The following is a 933-nucleotide window of genomic DNA, read 5'->3' on the forward strand; positions in this document are numbered from 1 at the left end:
CTGGCGGTCAAATTTTTGCAATTATCACCATGGCGGTTACCGCCATGGTCATCCGCCTCTTCTCCGTTCCGCCCCCGCCAGGTTGGAGACGACCGCTGGGCTGGAGACCTGGGTCTCCAGCCCAGCGGTCATCACTATACCACCGGCGGTATTTGGACCCGGCTGACCGCCATGGATTTAATGCGGTTTGGAACCGCCATGAAATCCATGGCGGTAAGCACTATCAGTGCCAGGGAATTCCTTCCCTGGCACTGATAGGGGTCTCCCCCACCCCCACCCCGACTCCCTCCCCTACACCCCCCACCACCCCTGCCACCCCCCAAAGGTGGCAGGACCCCCCTCGCCACCCCTACCCCCAACATCACATCACTCATTCACACCCGACACGCACGCAGGCACCACCAACACACATACACACACACACCAACATACATGCCAACAGCCACACACAGAGTCAGACACGCACATCCACATTCAAACATTCATGCACACATCCATACAGACATACCTACAGACATACACGCACGCATTCCCAAACACACAACACCCCCGCAAGCATACACGCACTCACACACCCCCTCTACATACACACACGTACACCCCCATGCACGCACACAACACACAACACCCCCCCCTCCCCTAACGGACGATCAACTTACCTGGTCCGTTGATCCTCCGGGAGGGGACGGGATCCATGGGGGCTGCTCCGCCGACACCACACCGTCAACAGAACACCGCCACGCCGAATCACAGGACGTGATTCGGTGGGTGGTGTTCTGTTGACGTGGCGGTGGAGTTGGAGCAACCTCCACTTCCCCGCCGACCGCCAGTATGGCTGTTGGTGGCTCTCCGTCCGCATAAGGACGGAGGGTTGCCAACATTCATAATACGCCGAGCGGAAAACCGCCTGCACTGGCGGTCTTCAGCACGGCG

This window comes from Pleurodeles waltl, chromosome 4_1 (assembly GCF_031143425.1).
Source record: "Pleurodeles waltl isolate 20211129_DDA chromosome 4_1, aPleWal1.hap1.20221129, whole genome shotgun sequence".
Lineage (NCBI taxonomy): Eukaryota > Metazoa > Chordata > Amphibia > Caudata > Salamandridae > Pleurodeles > Pleurodeles waltl.